Genomic DNA, 9,465 nt, shown 5'->3' with positions numbered 1-9,465 from the left:
GACATTAGACCCTCTCCCCCATCAAGCACGCAGCCCCATGAGACGTGAGATCCTGTCCCACGTGGCAGCTGCCCCTTTGTTTAACATCCGTGCTTCTGACCATTAAAGCTGACAACGGGGGGAGCTGTTAGTTTTACACTTAATTTTGCATAGTTGGGGCCCTGAATTTTTTAAATTGATGCGTATTTACTTCCTTTCCCCTAAAACTACCTCTGCTTCCTCCAACCATAGCCAAATGGAAAGGAGCAAAAGCCCAGGATAAAAAGTAGGGGTGGCCAGTGGCCAGAGCAGAGACCAGGAGGCTGTGGGCAGGAAACAGGGCTGGTGTTCAGGGCTCTAACAGAGGTTGCAGGGTCTTGCCGGCCTCCCGTTGGGCTCATGGTGGTCTAGCCTGAGGGACGAAGCTGCCCTGTCCTGCCTCCCTGGCACCAAAGGACCCTTGGAAATCAGCTCTCAGCTACTCATCCTCCCCAGGGCCTCAGGCTGGTCCCCATTTCATTCTAAGGCCTCTTTATACACACCTGCCAGTGGCGGGACCCCTTGCCTGAAAAATTTCAAGTCCAGTGGGGAAGCAACATTCTGTTTCTTTCTGAGGGGCAGTGGAGGAGAGGGCTTACCCTGTGCCACCAGGTCCTGCTCACACATGCTCCTCCGCTGCTTCTCCAGAACTCGAGAAGAAACAGCTACCCCAGCAGATCAGCAGAGCCCCTTTGGCCCTGGATCCCAGCTGTGGCCCCAGATATTCATCCCGAGGCCTGTTTGCCCTTCTCTCACGCTGTGCCCTCCCTCCAGATCGGGCACCGCAAGGCTGGCAGTGCCCCTCTGGTGACCAATCTTCAAGGACAGTTTAGAGGACAGTCCCTGACTGTGCCTTGGCGATTCTGATCGGGGCTGGGTCCCCCGCTGTCCATGCCGGTCGGGGGTGAGGACTTAACCCAACTCGGCTTGGAAATCACCACAGTGCCACGGATGCTGCCTTTCTAGAGCCCCCAGAGGCTAAGCTCTCCTCCAGCCCCCGCCTTGCAGCGTCAAGGGTTCCGTGGCTGTTGTTTGGAACACCTTCTGGCCCCCTCAAAAGCACCACCTGCCGCGTCCCAGCCTGCCTGCCCATTTGGAGCCGCCATCCTGCTATCGGTGGTGCTTCGGAAGCAGAGCTCGATTCTGGATGCTAGTTACTTATTACTTAAAGGTTTCCTTCTTCTTCTTCTTCTCCTCTGTCCCCTAGTGTGACTTGCGTGCACCCCACCCCCAGTATCCTCTCATCATTGGCTCTTTAGACTTTTTTTGTTTTCGTTTGGCTCTATCCATGATGACCCCCATCCAAGCGTCCATACCTGGCAGGGCCAGATGCAGGCACAGCCTGGCCCCTCACTCCCAGCTGCTCAGAGACCCACAGCCAGGGCCGAGCCCCTCACCCACCCGCCTCCTTGCGGCCCTGGGAAGGGGGAGGCCCTCAGGAAAGAACTCTCTGGCTTTCTCCTTTGCCTGGATATGGAACAAGCCTCACCCCGTACCTCAATCTCAGAAATTGCAGCTTCAGACACTTGCCCCAGAAGGAATTTTTGCAGAGAAATGAAAATACCTGCACCCTCCCCTGTCAGAGCTCCCACACCCAGTCCCCTTCCTCCCATCCCACACCCAACCCACACGAAAGCAACCCCAAAAGGGACTTGCCGATGGAGAGAACGAGGTAGGGACGAGGAACGCAGCTGGCAGTGTCCAAGTCGGCACTGCCTGGAAAAGAGTAGGCTGCCCGGTGGCGATGGGACACCGGCAGTGCCCCAAGCTGGCTCTGGCTGGCAGGGACACTGCCGCAGCGACTGCGTTCCCTCAGGCCCGGGGAGCCAAGAGCCCTTTATAGCCTGAAACCTGCCCTGGCACCGCCCACTGGGCGGTTGCAACCAGGCCTGCAACTAGGGGAGTCGCTAGGAGCTGGGAGGGCATCCGCCCCAGGACCCCAGGGCCAGGCCCCACACACAGGAATCTGGGATGCCACCTCCTCCCATCCCAGGCAACTCCATGTCCTGGTATGTGCATGAGACTCTGTGTGTGTGTGTGTGTGTGTGTGTGTGTGTGTGTGTGTGTGTGCGCGCGCACTCACGCGTGCGCTCGTGCTTAAACTTCCATTCAAAGACCTCAGATCTCTTTCCCTCATCCTCTTTCTCTGGCGGTAACAGTTTTTGAAAGGATGGGGAGAGCAGTGTGTTTCTGCTCAGTTTATCAAATTACACTCAGTGACAAAGGACTGAAGTGCATTTTCCTGAAGGCTTGACAATTAGAGATCCAGGAAGAAAAAGGAAAGGCATGACAGAGAACCCAGGGCTTTTGTGGAAGGTAAAACACCGATGTCAAAGGCGGGGATGTGGTCGGGTAGCTCTGAGTGAATTTGCCTTCATGTTCTTTGGTGTTGCAAACTGTTTCCCCCACCCGTCAACCTCAGCTGCAAAACTCCCAGGGAGCCTAGAAATTGCAAGATTGTTGATTTTTAAAAGGAACACTGTTCAATTTCACATGGGCTGAGTCAGACAAGCTGGAGCACTGCTTCTTCCCTCCAGGGCTGCCCTTCCCAGCCCCCCATGCCAGGGAAGCCTTCTCAGAGAAGTCACTCAAAGAGGCACAGTGCCTTCCGCGCCCTCCCCCCCCCCCCGCCCCCACCATCTCAGCCTGTGCAGCCAGCTTCTCTGCTGGGGTCTGGTTGGGGCAGGCTTTTCCTTGCCAAAGTTCTGCCCTGCACCTGAGCTCTGAAGATTGCTAGACGGAGAAGGATGAACTGTCAAGGCAGTTTGGAGCCTGAAGCAAAGTACAGGGGGTCATTGGACTGCTTTCCCAAAGGTTCTCATTCTTTGGGGGTAGAGGGGAGGGCAGCAACCCAGGTTCCCAGCCACAGGTGCAGACGAACGAGTCAGGAAGTGTATCCCCTTATCCAGAGTTCTGAGACAGTGCCTGAAACAAGTCCACCCCTACCCAGCCTTCCATTCCCAGCTGGCTTTGGTCCAGAAGCCACCCAGCAGGCAGGCCGGCCGACTGACTGGCAGCCCTGCTCAGAAAGCTCAGGGAGCAGAGCTAACCTGAGAAGCTAGTTGGCAGAGCTCCCCACCCCCGCGTCCAAATCCCTTCCTCTTGCATGAGACCGTGGCTCCTGCTGACTCTCTCAGGAGAAGGAAGTGGAGGAGATACAGAGCAGGGAGGCTGTGGGGCTGCCCACCTGAGCGCCCCCCACCTCTCTTCTCACCTATTTACCACCATCCACCCCAGCTCCAAGCTAACTCAGTTTCAGATGCCGCAGCTTTCATCAGTTTCCTCCCCAGACACTCGTGGGGGTGGCCACAGATCAGAGGAGGAACTCCCAGTAAGATGCCCTGTGGTCCAGATTGTTCTGACGGCCAAGGCTATTCTAGCACGTGCCTGTGACCCCTTCAGGATTTCCCCTGGTCCTCACTGCCTGAGCCTGACCACTCTACGGTACCAGGAGATTCTTGGGAGGACCTGGGCCCCTCCTACACATTCTTTCCATCAGCAAAGCTCTATGCTTCCTCTTCAAAGCAAGTTTCAATACAAGTCCCCTGGTCTCCCACCCCCTGCAACTAGATTGCCACCCTGAAATCCCTTCTGTATGGAAAATCTGTAGCTCCTCTGACGCTCTCTTTAGGTTTTCCTCCATTGGTTTCATTCCTTCCTCGATGTCCTGCTATTCCAAATCCATTCATTCATCATAGAGCAAATAGGCAGAGTGGCTTATAGCGAAGACAATGGGTCTGGAATCTATGAGACCTGGGCCCCAAATCTGCACCGCCACTCGTTACCGTGAGCACTGCGCTTTCCCTATTTGAGCCTCGGATACTTCTTCAATGTGGTATATGGATTAGAAGGAAATAAGGGTTGAGGCAGAGATCCCTGTTAGGAGACTGGTGATAACTCAGGAAAAATAACAGTAGTAACAATAGTGATAACAATATCACAGTAATAATAGCACTTCCTATGTGTCTGGCGCTTTTGAAAGCACTTCACATATATTATTTCATTTAATCCTCACATCAACCCCAGGAGGTAAATACTATATTCCCACTCTAAAGAGGAAGAATCTGAGGCACCAAGTGATTTGACAACTTGCCCAAGTGAATCCTGCTGCATTTTGGGTGTTAGATTTAATCTCCTCTAGAATTCAAACCCAGGGAATCCGGATTAGTCTGAGCTCTTAGCCAGTAGGCTAAGGACAAAACCAAGCTAGCAGCAGTGAGGATGGAGAAAAGTGGACATATTTTAGAAGTGTTTAGAGTTCCAGTAAAAAAGGTGACATATTTGGCAAATGATTTGGTGGGGAGGGAGGAGGGGTGTTAGGATTTCAGGCTGGGTAGCTGGGAGCATGGCGGGATTATCTATTGAGTAGAAGAAGCTCAGGAGAAGAGGGAGGCTTAGGGGACACGATGATGAGTTTGGTTTTACCCTGGAAGGTCCTGTATAACTAAGGGATATTCAAATGGAGCTTTCTGGTGGGCTGTTAGAGGCGATTTAAACATCATCGGCATTCAGGTGCTAAAGGAAGACAGGAGAGTAGAGAAGCCTACACAGAAAGAGAAGTGGGCCTAGGATAGAGCCCCAAGGAACATCAACATTTAAGGCACAAGAGGAGGAAAAGGAGTCTGGGAAATAGGGACCTCTTTTCTTTGGCCAAAACTCATGCCTTCCTTAACCTCACCCGAGACTGATTATCCTATTTGTTTGTTTCCCCTCAGCACTTAGAACCTCGGGGTTACCAAGGAACTCAGGTTAGTAATTTCACCCCTGCCTAACCCAGGGACACACACACACACACACAGAGCTTCCTGACCTATGAACTCCCATCGGTAGGATTCTTTTTTTTTTTTTTTTTGCGGTACGCGGGCCTCTCACTGTTGTGGCCTCTCCCGTTGCGGAGCACAGGCTCCGGACGCACAGGCTCAGCGGCCACGGCTCATGGGCCCAGCCGCTCCGCAGTATGTGGGATCTTCCCGGACCGGGGCACGAACCCGTGTCCCCTGCATCGGCAGGCGGACTCTCAACCACTGCGCCACCAGGGAAGCCCGGTAGGATTCTTTATCCAGCTGCTGAGTTAATTTTGGCATCTTATACTTGTATATAAAACCATCTATTTCACAGAGCTTTTCACCATGTCATATGGTGACATAACACTTTTAGGGGCACCTCCTAAGTGGGTCTGGGTCTTGCCTGCCCCAGATTGAGACTCCGTCTGGGATGCATGTCAAAGTAGAACTCCCTCACTGCACTGTGTGCTCCAGCAGACTGTGGGTTCCTGGAGAACACAACCTGACTCTGTAGCCTTCTGCTCTGTGCTCAGGGCTGAGACAGGAAGGGGGCCGCTGTGGGATCAGGGTGTGTGAGGATCCAGTGAGGTCAGAAGGAGGACCAGACCTAATCGATGGACTGGTCACGCTGAAACCCCATGTGGGAATGGGGAATGCAGAAAGCATGGGAAGCAAACCAGGCAAAGAAGAGAGAGGGATGGACTCTCTTCCCACGCACTCTCCTGACCCATCCAGGAGAGTCCACGTGCTGGAAGAGCAAGCAGGGGTACAGAGCTGGCCTGGAGGGGCCTGGGCTGGGGGAACCCAGGAGAGAAGGGTGAGAGACTGGTGAGGGAAGGGGAGGAGGATGGAGGTACTTAGGTAAGGTCTCCACACGCTAGTTAAGAAAGCGGCAGCTCAGACAGCCCTAGGCTAGGCCTGCCCTCTGAGGGGAGACAAGGCATGGCGTTGCCCTCAGGGACATGTGGCAGCTGTGGGGAAGTTACAGCACAATCATCACAGGGAGAGCAAATGAGCAGGGAAACGTTTGCAGTGCTTCCTCTCTTGGGTGGACACACACGTTCTTTTTTTTTTCTTTTTTTTCAACTATACTTTTTTTAAAAAAATAATACCTTAGTGTGTCTATATATATATATTACATCTTTATTGAAGTATAATTGCTTTACAATGGTGTGTTAGTTTCTGCTTTCTACATACATTCTTATTCTCAAAGATGCTCCTTGTGCATTCATACGTGCTCATGGAGACTCGCCCGTTCCACTCCTCTCCCCCCCCCCCCCCCACCCCCCCCCCCCCCCCCCCCCGCCACACCGCTACGCATGCCCAGACCCCTCCCCATTCTCCACAAGCTGGTTCAGGGTGGAGCTTCAGGGCCTTGGAGCCTCTGGCCCGGCAGGAGGAGGGCCACCCAGTCTTCTCAGCACCTTAGTACCCAGATGAGCAGTGACTGGCTTGGCCTGCTGGGTAAGAGCTCACCAGAGCCCGGCTGGAGTGAGGAAGGCCTGGGGGATGAGACTGGGGGTGAGGCGGGGCAGGCTTCTCAGAGAAGGGTACACAAACATAAAAATGACCCTTCGTGGCCCTCTGCCTGGGCCCAAGATCCAGGCCTCCAGTGCTGTTCAGCCCCTGAGCTCCCCCTACCAGGACCCATCTCCGATGGCACCCTGGTCAATTTAAGGGAAGCAAGAATAGCTAGCTACTGTAGGGCAGGGGCAGCCCCGAGCTCAGAGCACCCATCACTGATCCCTCAGGGCTTAACGGTACGAGGATTTCTTCCACCCCCCTGTCCCCGTGACTGGTCCCTCGTCAGGATCCCCAGGGCAGCTGCAGCACCGGGGTAGAGAGCAGCTGAGGGCAGCAGGCACACCCCGTCCACAGCTTGAGGATGGCCTGGAAAGGAGGCCCCGCCCCATAGGACCCGCCAACGCTAGCACAGGTCAGGGAGTCAGTCCTGTCATTCATCAGCTGTGCAGTCTTGGCCAAGTCACTGCACGTCTCAGGCTCAATTTTCTTATAAGAAGGGGGAGAAGAAGCCTTGCCTTACTGGGCAATTGGCAGTTGTGACATTTGGGGCTCAGAGCTGGGACAGATTCAAGGTAAAGCCAAGGAAGCCGAAACTTTGGGATTTCTCACTTGTACAGTCTCCTTCCAAAGCCCTGGCAATTCATACTTTGCATTATTTTCCTCAAGAGGCTTCGCTGAGTCATACAAGCTTCAGGTTTCACAGATCCTGGAACCTGCAAGGCAGTTGTTCCCCTTCCTGCGCCACTCCATCCTCAGTCCTCTCAGCCACTTCTGTGCCCAGGAGAGGGGCCCGGTGTGGCCGGGCAGAGCTGAAATGAGCCCCGAGCAAGGCCTCATCCCAGATGGAAGGCCTGGGTGCAATCACCTTCCCTGAGATGTTTACCCTGGGCCTGGCCCCATCCCTGAGCTGGGCTTAGTGCCTACTGCTCCCCAGCCTTTGCTCACAGCAGTTAACCCAACCCGGGACCCCCTTGAATGAATTCCCTGGATTCTCAGAAGTTGGGCTGACTCCGGGCACTGTGTCCCAGTCCTGGCGGGGCCTTGGCTCCAAAAATTATCAACTCCTCAAGAAGCCAGTTCTAGGGCGGTGCTAGGCAACCCTGGCGCTCAGGAATGGGCCTTCAGGGAGACAAAAGCAACTTGGCTGGGCTTCTCCATTAGTACCCGTTTCCCTAAGGAGCCTTGGAGGGAGTGGGGACACAGGACTCCCTCCTCAGTGTCTGGGAGATGGATGGGGCTGATTTTTTCCACGATTCCTCCCCATAAATCTGATTCGGCCCCTCATCTGTCTAGGCCGGTCTCCATGGAGGTGCGTGGTAGTGATGAATGGGCTGCCTGACTAATGTGACTGGGGATGGCAGGGACGTGGGGAGGGGCTCTGCTCTGATGGATGGTCCTCACGAGGGCATATTGCATTAGACACCCATAATGCGATCAGCAGGGCCATTGTAATACCAATTTGTTGGTCCTCCTCACCAGGGCGGGGCAGAGGAGCTGGAAGATTAAGGAGGATGTCAGGACTTTTGAGACACCTGGGCGGGGGGGATTTCAAGAGGGGGCAAGATTTCCTTGTTGAGGGCTATTACTAGGGAAATTATACGGAACCAAAGAAAATGCAGACTGGAAAAGGGAGAGGGGAAGTGAGGCCCAGAGAGAAGCTGTGACCTGTCCAAGGTCTCTTCTGGAACCAGAGGGAAGAGCTGGACTTAGCACTTGAGTCTCCTGCTTTCTGTGTCAGGGTAGGCAGAGATGGAGGAGGGAACGCAACTAGGAGAGGAGATACAATGTTACCCTGGCCTCCCAGCTGCTCTCCTGAAAGGAGGGAAGCCAGTGGCTGCTTCAGTTCAAAAAGGAGGTGGTCTGGCGTGGGTTCCCACAGGGGCCCCTAGAAGGCACTCACTCCAGACCACCCATGGTCTTGCTACCCCACCTACCCACATTAGTTCTGATCTCTGTGTCTTTCTCCTGTCATTTTAAAGTGGTCTTCTAAACACTGCACTGTCTCCAAGCCTTCCTCTAGGTCACCAGAAGGGACCTTTTAAAGCAAAATGTTCTTTTCTCCTCAAAAGCTGTCAGCAGCTCCCTGCTGCCCTCAGGGTGGGGCCCCGGGCTGGCACTCTGACTCCAGCCCCTCCCCCAGCCTCAGCTCTGGGGCTCCCTCCAACTCACCCAGCCTCTTCCGTGGCAAAAGCATGACATACCCTTTTACACTTCTAGGTCCTTTATTTGGACTTCAGGGGCAGGAAACTGATCATAATACCCGTCAGTTGCTGTACATTTCAGTCAGTGCAGGCTTCACTCATTTCCCTTTCCCCTTTGATCCCCAGCCCTCACCTCCAGATCCACAATCCATCGTGGTGGTGTATGCGCAGGTGATGTGTGTGCATCTTTGAAAATAGTGCTTTTGTATGTATGCATTTTTAACTAACATAAAAGATCTTGCAGTATAGATCTTGTTTGTTTTGGGTTTTTAAAAATGCAGCACTGTCTTTGATATCTGTTTATGTTGCTTTATGTACTTCTAGTTTGTCTGACTGCTGTAAAATATTCCAAAATATGTATCTACCACATTTTACCCTGGACACCTAGATTTCCTCCAACTCCCTATTTCTACAAACATTATGCAGTGAATGTCATTTTCTCTGGGCGTTTAACCAGGAATGAGCCTACAGGGTCCTATGGGATGTGCATTTTTAAGTTAAGTTCTGCTGTGTGACTCCAGACAGGCTGCACTGGTCTACATTCATCAGCTGTGAACAAAGATGGCTGGTTCCCCTCATCATAAACAACACTTGCATTATTCCACTTTCTAATTTTGCCAGTCTGATCGGTATAAAGTAACCTAAGCCTGTACACATACCAGTTACCACTGTTTTGAATATCCTTCTGCTTTAAATATCCTCCTCTCATTGAATGGTAAACTCCTACTTAACTTCTTTTTTTTTAATGAATTTATTTATTTATGGTTGTGTTGGGTCTTCTTTGCTGAACGTGAACTTTTTCTAGTTGTGGCGAGTAGGGTCGTTGCGGTGTGTGGGCTTCTCTTGCAGTGGTTTCTCTTGTTTCAGAGCACAGGCTCTAGGCATGTGGGCTTCAGTAGTTGTGGCACACAGGCTCAGTAGTTGTGGCTCGCGGGCTC

The sequence above is a fragment of the Phocoena phocoena genome, chromosome 14, assembly GCF_963924675.1.
Source record: "Phocoena phocoena chromosome 14, mPhoPho1.1, whole genome shotgun sequence".
In the NCBI taxonomy this organism is placed as follows: Eukaryota; Metazoa; Chordata; class Mammalia; order Artiodactyla; family Phocoenidae; genus Phocoena; species Phocoena phocoena.
The sequence above is the reverse complement of the archived record's forward strand: the minus strand, read 5'-3'. Positions refer to the sequence as shown.